General features: G+C 37.7%; 1 protein-coding gene across 6 annotated transcripts in view; it reads right to left on the reverse strand.

Moving 5' to 3' along the window:
• The window catches only part of LOC111164621 (platelet glycoprotein 4), a 148,467-nt gene that overhangs the window by 54,592 nt on the left and 80,927 nt on the right, over positions 1-12,948 (reverse strand). The window lies entirely within an intron of this gene.

Consider the following 12,948-nt stretch of genomic DNA (forward strand, 5'->3'; position numbering starts at 1 on the left):
CTTTATTGGAGTATAATTGCTTTACAATTGTGTGTTGGTTTCTGCTTTATAACAAAGTGAATCAGTTATACATATACATAAGTTCCCATATCTCTTCCCTCTGCGTCTCCCTCCCTCCCACTCTCCCTATCCCGCCCCTCTACGTGGTCACAAAGCACCGAGCTGATCTCCCTGTGCTATGCGGCTGCTTCCCACTAGCTATCTGTTTTACGTTTGGTAGTGTATATATGTCCATGCCACTCTCTCACTTTGTCACAGCTTACCCTTCCCCCTCCCCATATCCTCAAGTCCCTTCTCTAGTAGGTCTGTGTCTTTATTCCCGTCTTACCCTTAGGTTCTTCATGACCTTTTTAATTTTCTTTCTTAGATTCCATATATGTGTGCTAGCATACAGTATTTGTTTTTCTCTTTCTGACTTACTTCACTCTGTATGACACACTCTAGGTCCATCCACCTCATTACAAATAACTCAATTTTGTTTCCTTTTATGGCTGAGTAATATTCCATTGTATATATGTGCCACATCGTCTTTATCCATTCATCTGATGATGGACACTTAGGTTGCTTCCATCTCCTGGCTATTGTAAATAGAGCTGCAATGAACATTTTGGTACATGACTCTTTTTGAATTATGGTCTTCTCGGGGTATATGCCCAGTAGTGGGATTGCTGGGTCATATGGTAGTTCTATTTGTAGTTTTTTAAGGAACCTCCATACTGTTCTCCATAGTGGCTGTATCAATTTACATTCCCACCAACAGTGCAAGAGTGTTCCCTTTTCTCCACACCCTCTCCAGCATTTATTGTTTGTAGATTTTTTGATGATGGCCATTCTGACCGGTGTGAGATGATTCCTTCACTCCTTTTATTGATACACTCACATTATCCACTTAATGGGTATTTCTGTTTGGAAAGACACCTACCTCCTGATGGCAGTTCAATACATAACCACGGGTTTCGAAATATTACCAAAAAATATTTTAGTTATAACTGAACCTTATTCTGCCACTTATTCCTTTAAGCTCATATTTATTTACCATCCTGTGTAGTAGAAAATATTTAAATTCTTCAAGCTATGAAACTAAAAAAAATAAAGATTAAACTAAATCTGTACTGTTTACTAAACTTTCTCTGGCTTATTTGCCATGTCATTTAGGTTAGGGAAAAAATGCTGTGGTGATTTTCCTTTTTAAGTCTTTTGGTGCAATTAATTACAGGGAAAACCTTTTCTTTCTATGATAAAACATTCTACCATTGAAGATGTCACCCTTTCAGGCAATCTTCCTCCAATTTTAGGTGAATAAAATTAAAATTGAAAATAGACAATATCTGTTTTTTGAAAAATTCCAACATGCATGTGTTAAGACATGTTTTAGGAGATTGGCTTCAATTTTTAAAGATGAAACATAATGAATAAATATAACTAAGTTCATCCATTTTGATTGACTAAGTCATAATCTTGATGGGACATTTCTACATGCTTAAGAATTTCCCAGAGGAAAGGAAGATAGTAATGTTTCTTCAAGAACTTATCCTCAGATCCTTAGTACATCCTGTGTAGTGAGAAGCAACTAGTGTTCCGGAAGCCACAAGCAGCTGACTTTACTTTCAGAGATGCGCCTCAATATTGAGTACAGAAGGAAAGATTCAAAAGCTACCTCCAGGGCTTCCCTGGTGGCGCAGTGGTTGAGAGTCCGCCTGCCGATGCAGGGGACACGTGTTCGTGCCCCGGTCCGGGAAGATCCCACGTGCCGCGGAGTGGCTAGGCCCGTGAGCCATGGCTGCTGAGCCTGTGCGTCTGGAGCCTGTGCTCCACAACGGGAGAGGCCACAACAGTGAGAGGCCCGCGTACCGCAAAAAAAAATAAAAAATAAAAAAAAGATTCAGTAGCCCAAGTCAGGTATACAAGATGATGACAAAGTTTCCCTAACCTGAGGGTAAAATAAAATTGCAAACTCACCTCTCTAGCAAGTCACAGTGACCACTTGCTGACTAGATCCATTCCAGGAATGCCCCAGTAGAAACTACCTGTGACCTCTACTGGTTACTGTTGACTATAAGAGATGGGGGAGGATAGATTCTTCTTTCTCCACGACTGGGAAGACAACCACTCTGCCTTACAATCTTAATGTAAGAGACTCCAAAACATATATAATAATATTCATTCTATGTACCTCTTCGGGTAAAAGTGGCCATCTATAATTTAACAGTCTTCCTGGGCATATATCTTCTCAAGAATAAAAGGTAGCCGCACATGAATTTGCCCTTTTAATATGGTGCTCTATTAAGATATTCCATCGTTGCATGTATACAAGCATAGGTAAGTTGGAGGGTTTGGACAATTTCAAATATTTTTGAATGTCATCTTATCACTTAGTATTGTAGTTATTACTGACAAGATCATAGTAAAATTACAACACCTGACCAACTCCTTCCATTTTCTTTTAGACACAATTTCTTATCTAGAAGCTTGGGACAGGGTGCCTGAATGTCTATACCATCTCATATATTCTATTCCTTAAGAGAAGAGAAAAATGCACGTATAGCTTAAACTGGACAAGAACAAAGCAAAACTCAGAGCAAAGTAAGAGATTTTAGTATTGCAGGCACTGGTCCTGAGTCCTACACTGTTAGGCTAGATAACTTCACAGTGATTATATAGGTGTAATTACCAGTTAGAAGTCCGATGAAAAAGTGCAAGGCCACCAATGTCAATGCACTTTCAAAATGCTGGTTGGAGGATACGGAATTAACACTGATGACTCTGGTTGTGTTTGCCTTAAGTGCTGGGTCAGGTCACCGCTGTACATCAATCAGCCCCACCTCCAAGTATCCAAGAATGGCTGTGGAACTTTGACTGACCCTCCAGTGAGGCAGTGGGATTCCTAAACCAAAGTAAACCCTGCAGCCTATATTTGCCAAGCTCTCCAGCTTGAAAATAAGCTGCTCTTCCCCCTGGTTCTTTCCTTAAAAAAAGAAACAATTACGCTGTGACATTTAAAAGAACACAGAAGCAACTCCTTCTCCAGGGATATCCCTACTTATTTTCTCATAGCAATTCCCTTGACTCTTTTCATCCTTCGTCTTTGTTTAGGACATTACAGTCTTCCTAGGAACCACATAACAACATGCACACTGGTCTTTAGGATAAGAAACAAAGCATCAGGGAATATTCTAGTTTGTGGAAAGCTGGAGATGCTAGCAACATTGGGCAGGATCTTGCAAAATGAGCAAGTTCAGGTTTACGATCGTTACGACATTCTTTTGCCATGTAAGATTAGCAATATTTGGTGAGTGTGCTATTATGTTTGCAACTCATAAGAATAAAGAAACTAAGACAAAAATAAAGATATTCTAAAAGCAAATCAAGCCATTACAGTATATGCTACATTAGACAAAAAAATGTATGATTTTCTCCATATCTCTTAAGGTAATAATTCTGTAAAGGTTAAAGTTGATGACATGCATCCTCGTACACACACACACACACATACTCAATGAATATTCATGATGTGGCCACTGTGTGCCTAGAATCCTGTCACAAAGAAGAAGAAAGCATGATCCCTACAGGGAGGTTTTTCTGTAATGAACTCCAAATACTCACATATAAAATGCAATGAGGGAGTACTGAATACTTTTAATCTACCATCTCGAAATGGGCAGCTACCCTAGTTGTGAATATTCATTCTAGAACTGTTTACTTAGTGTGTAATCAAAATCTGTAATTTAGTTATCTTTATCTCCTAAAATGTGGAAATTTTCATAATAAATGTAACAATGAGGTTTTTACTGCTGGAATTAATGGTCTCAAAGATTTACGAATTGGCTAGAAATATTACTGGCCTAAGTCTCTACCCTTACATTATAGGCTATAAAAACCCACTAAGCCCAGTTCAGAAATGGCCCATTGTCCAGCTCTTGATTTCAGGGCATTCCTGGTTGCCTGACTGGGACTGGATGGTTAGCTGAATTCTGTAGTTAGTATGGTAAGTCTGTGCCTCTGAGGAATCTTCCATGCAAGAACTACTGGGATACTTAAAAGGACTGGGTGGGGACTTCACAGAGCACATGGAGCAGGTTGGGTTCCTGCTGGCTACTTAACTCCTTCCATCAGAAGCCAATTCTGAGAAGGTTTCTCTGTAGCTGTCTGTCTTTCGAAGAGATCTATACCTCACCCTACTGTTGTTTATTGGAAGCTACCAATATTTACCAAGATAACCCAATAATAGTGTGTGCCCAAATTGGCTTGGATAGTTTAGCAATGCTTACCTTCAAGGAGGTCATATTTTAGAGGTGTAGCTCAGGCACAGAGGACAATTCTACATAAAGATTCCAGTGTAAACAACCACAAGTCTCCAGGCTCACAGGGCATTCACATTTACTCAGATATAAATAGCTGTGACAGTTAGTTCAAAGACCTTTTACCCACTTCCATGTATGACACATTTTTTCTCTCTCTCGTTTGTGACCTTTATGCTACAAAATATGAAGGAATTTTAAGAATCATCTAGTCTTAATCATTTAGCAGATGAAGCTTCAGAGGTCTGGGGAAATGCTCTTTTTACACTGCCCTAGTGGCAGTTAAAAAACAAAACTCCTCAGCTAGAATATTGCTCTCTTTTTCTCCTTTTCACATATCTTGTCCCAGGATCTGGCCTGATATTTGCTAATGTATTACTTTAGCTTTTTTGTGTATGTCATTGTACTCTGTTCTTCTTCAGCAGTGCTAGTCAGTTTAATATTAATTTCCTGGATAACTGGAATAATTTACAACTCTTTGATTCCCATACACTGTACCCTGTTACTAGAGTGAAGTTAGTTTTTTTAAATTATTCTGGTTCCAATGCTCTTTTGGTTTTTTAAATTTTACTTTGTTTTAAATACGTTTTTTAAATTATTTAAATTAAATTATTAAATATAAAAGTAGAATACTATTTCTTCTCCCTTATAAGGACAACTTGAAAAGTTCTAAGAAAGGATAAGGAGGAGGACAAATACTTGTTAACATATTATCATGCTAAATGCTTCCATGTCATTATTTAAGTCTACAAAAAATTCTGTAGGGCTTCCCTGGTGGCGCAGTGGTTGAGAGTCCGCCTGCCGATGCAGGGGATACGGGTTCGTGCCCCGGTCCGGGAAGATCCCACATGCCGCGGAGCAGCTGGGCCCGTGAGCCATGGCCGCTGGGCCTGCATGTCCGGAGCCTGTGCTCTGCAACGGGAGAGGCCACAACAGTGAGAGGACCTCGTACAGCAAAAAAAAAAAAAAAAAATTCTATAATTAGGTATTGTTAACCACATTTTTACAGAGGGCATAACTGACAGAGAAAATTAGAAAAATTAGAGAAATGCTAAGATTTCCAGGATTTGTATGAAATAGGTCACCTTGGGTTTATGCATCCAGGTGACAAGTAATATCAAAGATTAGTCAGAAGACATAAGGATGCATGATCATGTAAGGCATTTTCTTGCCCATATCTAAATCCTTACCTTGTGTCAATATAAATCTCCCAGCAAATGCATTGTGCTATGCTACTGTGATGTTTCAGAATTATTTTCATTATTTTCATATACAGATTATAGTTAAAATAACTCATTTGTTCACAAAATTACTTAATTTAATAAACTATTCCTCCTTGCACTAGATATTTCTGGGTCCAGAAATTATGAAAATAAAATAAATAAAACTCTAGCTTCATGGAATGACAGATAGACATATAGAAAAATTATTATAAAATCAAACAATAGATGGTCTAATGGAAGGTTTATGGTACAGTGGAAAACCTACAGAGCAGGGAGGTTTTAGAAGGAGAGATGACAAACTTCTCAGAGGACCTGATATTCCAGCTTCTTCCTCAAGCATGAGTCAGAGAACAATTACCATGTATTGGCTAACACAGAGAACACGCTGGCTAACATAAAGGCAGAGAATATTTCTCCATCTTTTGAAGGATACAGGAGTTTCTACCAGAAGCCAGTGACTTCAAGGAAGAAAATGTGAAAAGTTGCTGTGGCAACATCAAAATATATAAGATTAGAGGAAATTCAATGCAAATGAATTGAGTGTCTGCTATGTCCAGGCACTGTTAGGGAAAAAAATGTAGTTTCACCTTAAAATTTAAAAGAAATTTGTATTAAACTACCAAAAGTTATAATCTTTTATTGCGTAAAAACAGTACAAGTAAGAACTAAAAATTCTGCTTCAAGCACAAAAATTTTACCGCATACGGAAAAAAGAAGAAAACCATACTGGATGCATTTTACAAGCATCTTTGTTATGTTACTATCTGGTGCCTATATAGATAAAGAAAGGCTCATTTAAATTTAGAAAATGAAAGCAAATATGTTGACTGTTATAAAAAAAAAACCTACCAGTTTAATTTGAAAATGATGGAGATTAAAAGTAAAGGTGTATACATAACTTTGGAAGCACTTCAATGATTTTTAAATTGAAAACTAGTCAGACTAAATGTATCAAAGGTAAGTGTTTAAGGTAGTTACAGATTTCTTTGCTGTATTAACTAATGTAAATTTTAAAAAACATCTTAGTATGTCTCTATGTCTCTTATTATAGATAAAACTTATCACCTTACTATGAATGTTAGGGATTAGAGAAAGCAAACATTCATACTCAGGGCTAAGGAAATAAGAAACCTGAGGTTGTATAAATACTAATTCACAATAAGATAGAAAATTAATAATGCATTCTTATTAAAAAAAATAATAAACCTGGGGGAAATTTATTTCCATTTGAAAGCACAGAGGAAAAATATTTTAAAATAAAAATTTCTTGCTCCTTCTATTTTTCACCATAAAACTTTCTGAAAATATGTAGAGCCTAGATTGTAGCACTATGTCATGGAAGTTGGCTATTTAGAAGTACTGCTTTTCCTCTAATCTCCTTTATTCCCCTCACTTTAAAAGTTTTTTCACAATCTCAGATCACTCATTTTAAAATGGGCTCTACAGGTACCACCCAATTATAATGCTTTCTGATTATATTCACTTCCAAACTCCACTAACCTTACCAGACTCAGAGGCAACATGAGGACAGCACACTCTCTCCATGTGTAACCCTCTCTCTGGCATCTGTTGGGCAGTTTGTCCTGGAGTCTCTCCCTCTTCTCTATTGCTCAACTGGATTAAGTAAGAAGAAGCAGAGGTTTGCTCTCGCCTATCTAATAGGTAATTCCCAGAGTCCCTGGGGGCAGGGAGTGGACTCTTCTTGCCTTGAAATTCACTGAGCTTCAATGTCTAAACTCACAAATCAAAGTTCAGGTACATGGGCAACCTTGTAGAATGAGACAACAGGTCAAATAATTATTTAAGTCTAACTGTAAATACAACCTAAATGGTATCTTGTGCCCTTTCCTCCTTTAGGCTAAGTGTAACCAAAGCTATTTCTGGCATGTACTTTTAAAAGTCATTGAACTTATCTCCAGAATCTGTCTGGAGGGCAGTTGACACACTTGTTGTGTGTTGACTGACTTTTAAAATAACCACATCACCATTTTTATTCCTTGGAATATCACTTGGCATTTAATGTGTGAAATGATAATCTTATTAGAAGCTCATTTTTTTAAAAACCCAAATTATGTCATTTTATACATATGGCTGACACTGAGGGTGCTTACTATAGGCCAGACACCATTCTAAGGACTCTATATGGATTATCTAAATTAATCTTCATAAAAATGACTTGAAATAAGAATTACTGTTTTGCTAATATTACAACTGGCAAAAATACTAAAGCACTGAGAGGCAAAAGGACTGAGAGGTTAAGTAAACTGCTCAAGGTCAAAGAGTGCTGAGCTACTACGGTTGTATCAGTTAGGATGCTTTTGTCTGCAAGTAACATAATACTCCAATAAAGTAGATCAGAATATAGTGGGAACTACTCTACGTGTCAAATAATAAATATTAGGAAATAATTATCAGCTTCCAAAATGCTAGCTTTTCTCCACAGCAGCCATTTTACAATATTGGGCTGTCATACCATCTTGATAATACAGTTATTTGCTCACATTGCACATACATGTGTATGTATATGCAATCAATGCTAAACAAAGACCATAGAAATGCCACCGCCTCTCTGTCACCTAGAAGGGTATATATTTCTTTAAAGGGAGAAAAAATTACATGTTAAGTTTTCAAAATCAAATCAAAGTTCTAAATAAAAATCAAGTCGAAGTTTCCATCACTCCCGGAAAACAGAATTGTCTATCCTCACAAAGGGAATGTGAAATATAAAACTAACTAATCTAAAACAAAGAAAAGCTATCATGGTTATCTGGAAGGGTTTTCCATTTGTTTTGGCAAGAAAGAAACTTTGGGGATGGCTGTCTATTACTGAAATGGAAATGAGTGTTATAGTCATAGACTCAGGTCTGCAAAAATGAAATTTCATTTTACCTCAAGCCTCCATTCTGCCTGATCCAGCATAATTAATTTAGTCACTTTTAAGAAACTTTTCATTTTGATATTTCTCAGTCATTTCAAGTTTAAAACTGTGTTATATTTTTCTCAATAGGTGCTATTTTCAGAGGAGGAGATGAGAACAGAGCATGCCCTCTCTAAATTTGTGGCTATAACTTTCCCTCATCCTGGCCTTGAGCACTTTGCAGGTGATGGCTCTCTTTTTCTCAGCTGACTTGCACAAACGTCAAGGGTCTTAAGCTCAGTGTTGGGGTCCCAGGGGCTCCATAACACATAACTGCCTACACACCACACACAGCCCAGGATACTCCACTGCTCTGGTGCCGTGACTGATGCAGTGTTTTCTGAGGCTTCTCTCTGAGCGACACTTCCACTCTGAGATCCTCACACTTGTGGGGTGAAAGGGGAGAAAGAACTTGCCTTCAGGAGTGAGTCTGCAGCGGGGCAGATCACAGCAGCTCTCTGGGATTTATTCACATCTAGGCTCCCACGTTCTCACTTCTATCCAAGCTTATGGCCATTTTATCTTTTTTAGGACAGTGTTGGAAAACAGCGGTTTCAAGTTGACCATAACTATTTTCCAAGTCTTTATTAAAACCGAATAGTAATATAATGTCAGTTCCTGGTCTCCACTAAAAGTCCTCCCTCAATTTGCTGCTTCATATCTTGCAGTTAAAAAAGAGAATGAAGTGGGAGGAACAAAACTATATGGATTAATACCTCACAATATCATTTTATCATAGTATAAAAACTATAAATTCTGGGAAACAAACACATGATAGAAGTTTAGCTAAGAAAGAGATCAATGGGGACTAAATTCCTAAGAATATGGTCACAGAACTCTTAGATCCTTAATCTTCCCTAGAAGATTAGTTAAATGTGAAAAAGTAGAAGGAAGTGGGATTCTCAGCCAATAAAATTAGATAATCACATAAAGCATTTAGAAATGTAACTGGGATGTTTGAAAAAAGGTATGTGCACAAGCTAAGCCTGGTGTGCCATGAAGGTTCATATCTACAAGTAGAGAGAAGTATATTAGACCAGGTTATAGGAGACTTAAGTATCTGAACATAATCTGACAGAAAAGATTGAAGAAGGGAATGGCAAGATGATTTTAAGGTTTAAACGTGGCAGATTGAATACATTTTCACTTGCACCTGAAATCTCTTTAAAATGCAATTAACAGAATTTACAAAAATAACACACGTTCAGCTCAAAGATTTAGATGAGAGAAGACAGGAAACCAGTCAACATAGAGAAAGCCATAATGGACTAACAGTAATTGCTCAGCCTAACGTGTCATATTCTAAACATCTAGACATAGAGCAGAAGCCAAAAGAATCTACTATACAATCCCAGACAGGACCATGGGTGCATGGGAAGCAGAGTCTAACTTGGGTGAAGATCTTTAGAAGTCCTAAACCCTAGATCTTCTCCCCATATACTCGGCACAGGCTGCTCCCTCTCCTTCCTCACCTGTCAGAAGGTGGGGTGTTTCCTTGGAGACTTGGAGTAAGAGATCTGTGGACCTAAGACCAGGAGGCCCAGCTAAGGGTATGAGAGAGATCAATGTTGAAATAAGTTTAAGTGAAAGTCCACATGCTGATTCTGCTTCCGCTTTCACTTCCAGAACTCTACCAAGCAAAAGATTCCAGGATTCAAAAGTAGTGTTGATACTACTTTTTGTTTTTGTTTTTTTTTACATCTTTATTGGAATATAATTGCTTTACAATGGTGTGTTGGTTTCTGCTTTCTAACAAAGTGAATCAGTTATACATATACATGGGTTCCCATATCTCTTCCCTCTTGCGTCTCCCTCCCTCCCACCCTCCCTATCCCAACCCTCCAGGTGGTCACAAAGCACCGAGCTGATCTCCCTGTGCTATGAAGCTGCTTCCCACTAGCTATCTATTTTACTTTGGTAGTGTATATATGTCCATGCCTCTCTCTCACTTTGTCACAGCTTACCCTTCCCCCTCCTCATATCCTCAAGTCCATTCTCTAGTAGGTCTGTGTCTTCCTGTCTTACCCCAAGGTTCTTCATGACATTTTTTTTCTTAAATTCCATATATATGTGTTAGCATACGGTATTTGTCTCTCTCTTTCTGACTTACTTCAACTGTATGACAGACTCTAGGTCTATCCACCTCATTACAAATAGCTCAACTTCATTTCTTTTTATAGCTGAGTAATATTCCATTGTATATATGTGCCACATCGTCTTTATCCATTCATCTGTTGATGGACACTTAGGTTGCTTCCATGTCCTGGCTAATGTAAATAGAGATGCAATGAACATTTTGGTACATGACTCTTTTTGAATTATGGTTTTCTCAGGGTATATGCCCAGTAGTGGGATTGCTGGGTCATATGGTAGTTCTATTTGTAGTTTTTTAAGGAACCTCCATACTGTTCTCCATAGTGGCTGTACCAATTCACATTCCCACCAGCAGTGCAAGAGTGTTCCCTTTTCTCCACAGCCTCTCCAGCATTTATTCTTTCTAGATTTTTTGATGATGGCCATTCTGACTGGTGTGAGATGATATCTCAAGGTTGCCCACTCTCACCACTCTTATTCACCATAGGTTTGGAAGTTTTAACCACAGCAATCAGAGAAGAGAAGGAAATAAAAGGAATCCAAATCGGAAAAGAAGAAGTAAAGCTGTCACTGTTTGCAGATGACACGATACTATACATAGAGAATCCTAAAGATGCTACCAGAAAACTACTAGAGCTAATCAATGAATTTGGTAAAGTAGCAGGATACAAAATTAATGCACAGAAATCTCTGGCATTCCTATACACTAACGATGAAAAATCTGAAAGTGAAATCAAGAAAACACTCCCATTTACCATTGCAACAAAAAGAATAAAATATCTAGGAATAAACCTACCTAAGGAGACCAAAGACCTATATGCAGAAAATTATAAGACACTGATGAAAGAAATTAAAGATGATACAAATAGATGGAGAGATATACCATGTTCTTGGATAGGAAGAATCAACATTGTGAAAATGACTCTACTACCCAAAGCAATCTACAGATTCAATGCAATCCCTGTCAAACTACCACTGGCATTTTTCACAGAACTAGAACAAAAAATTTCACAATTTGTATGGAAACACAAAAGACCCCGAATAGCCAAAGCAATCTTGAGATACTACTTCTTAGTGGAAGTGGGGAGTTCAGAGAGCATAATGAAATGGTCAGACCCTTATCTGATCACTCCAGAGCAGTACTGCCCCATGGAAGTGTGATACGAGCCTCATGCTAAATATCCTTTTGAAATGTCCAGTAGCCACATTGAAAGTATAAGTAAATAGGTAATATTAATTTTAATATTATGTATTACTTAGTCCAGTATCATAACTACTATCATTTCAATCAATATAAATTATTAATGAGTTTTTTTTCAGCACAAAGTCTTGAAGTTTGTTCTTTACTTCACTCTTGGAGGACACCTCCATTGGGATTAAGCACATTTCAAGTTCTCAATAGCCACCAGTGGCTAGTGGCTACCGTATTGGACAATGCAGCTCTAGAATGAAATCTGTATTCATTTGGCCACAATCTTCAATATAAAGGGGCAATTAGCAGGCATTTGAGGAATACTTCCGACTTGCATGAAAAAAGTTAAAAACAAATAAGCAAACAATAAGGATGAATACAAGAAAAGGGAATAAAAAAACACTAAATATTTTTGTGATTAATATCTTCAGACAACGAAGAGATGATATTACATCATGAAATCACGAAATCCTGAAACCCAGAGAAATAAAAGGCAGCAATCTGGAAATTTAAAACCATGATTGTAGAAATAACACAGTCAAAAGAGCAAGCAGTTGGAATATCTGAGTACAGAGGAGCCCCTGGAGCAGCGTTAGAGTAGCCGTAGAATAGATCCAACCTCCACATAACAGGGTTTCTGAGAAAACAAGATAAAACCAGACAGACACTGGGGAAATACGACACCGTGCATGAATATTTTCTAGAATCAAAGCACATAAGTCTCCAGAGTGCAGGAAGCCACCCAACTACAGCACAGTGGATAAAAAGGGCCACAGGACGTGGTCTACCTGCCTGTCTTCACGTCACAAGTACCAAGAATAAACAGAAGATCTTAAAATCTTCTGGTGGGTTTGGGAGTAATGTCACATATAAATCAGAAAGACAACAGACAGTAGCACTGGGAGTTTAGAAGTCAAATGAGCAATCTCTTCAAAAATCTGCAAAACTGATTTCCAACTGTTATTCTATGTGCAAACACATTTTCAAGAATGAGGATATAGACATTTTAATATATGCAAGGTCCTAAATTTTACTTCTCTTTTACTCTTTCTTAAGGAGCCCAAGAAATCCCAGAATATAAACTTTACCAAAACAAGGAAGTAAACGAAGAAATCGGAAGACAGGGGGATTAAGGAAATAGCTAATCTGACAAATGAGAGGCAGAGGGAATTTCCAGGAAGAGCTGAAAGGAAGTTTCAGGGTAAGAAATACGTTACAGGTCAA

The sequence above is a fragment of the Delphinapterus leucas genome, chromosome 9 (genome assembly GCF_059928025.1).
Source record: "Delphinapterus leucas isolate spDelLeu-1000000601 "Yukka" chromosome 9, BTC_Dleu_Yukka2, whole genome shotgun sequence".
In the NCBI taxonomy this organism is placed as follows: Eukaryota; Metazoa; Chordata; class Mammalia; order Artiodactyla; family Monodontidae; genus Delphinapterus; species Delphinapterus leucas.